Source organism: Cyprinodon variegatus, unplaced genomic scaffold (genome assembly GCF_000732505.1).
Source record: "Cyprinodon variegatus isolate N-32 unplaced genomic scaffold, C_variegatus-1.0 Scaffold370, whole genome shotgun sequence".
NCBI lineage: Eukaryota > Metazoa > Chordata > Actinopteri > Cyprinodontiformes > Cyprinodontidae > Cyprinodon > Cyprinodon variegatus.
In genome coordinates, this window is record NW_015150823.1 from 222,294 (window position 1) to 223,157 (window position 864).

The following is an 864-nucleotide window of genomic DNA, read 5'->3' on the forward strand; positions in this document are numbered from 1 at the left end:
TCATTGACACAGTCCGTCAGTCAGTCCGTCCGTCAGTCAGTCCGTCAGTCATTCCGTCAGTCATTCCGTCAGTCAGTCCGTTAGTCAATCAGTCCGTCAGTCATTCCGTCAGTCAGTCAGTGCGTCAGTCCGTCAGTCCATCAGTCAGTCCATCAGTCAGTGCGTCAGTCCATCAGTCAGTCAATCAATCAGTTAGTCACACCGTCCGTCCGTCAGTCACACCGTCCGTCCGTCAGTCACACCGCCCGTCCGTCCGTCCATCAGCCGTCAGCCGTTTTTTTTTTTTTTTTTCAAAAACAACCAATGATAAAAAAGAACTTAAGAAGATCACAGCTGGTCAAAGGAAGCTGAGGAAGCTCTGCAGGACTTCTATGAGACAACAGACAGTGGTCCATTTTCATTTCAGTGCCATGACTGATTATAATAACTGCAGATAAAACCACCAGTGGGTTCCACCTGCAGTAACACCGAGACACCAGTGACCAGAAACAACTGCAGCTTTCAGGGAATTATTGAGGAGAACGCAGAAGTAACTAAGCTCTGGTCAGGCTTGGTGACAATGATGTTCACAGGAAGAAGCTAGATGGCACGCAATAGATTATTATTATTAACAGCGCTGCAATATACTGAAAATATGTAATGTTGACTGGACTGGTGTTGATGTTTCCAGTTAAACATAATTCTCAAATAAACAAATATATAAATAAATAGTTGAAAGCCATTGACCATAATAACAGAGCATCAGAAATCAATTTGTTCTGTAACCTTTAGTTTTTATTAACAGGACTGTTACCCCAGGCTCACACCGACTCCGGTCTTACCGTTGCGGTGCGGTAGGTGCGGCGCCGCAGTGATTCCAAGTCA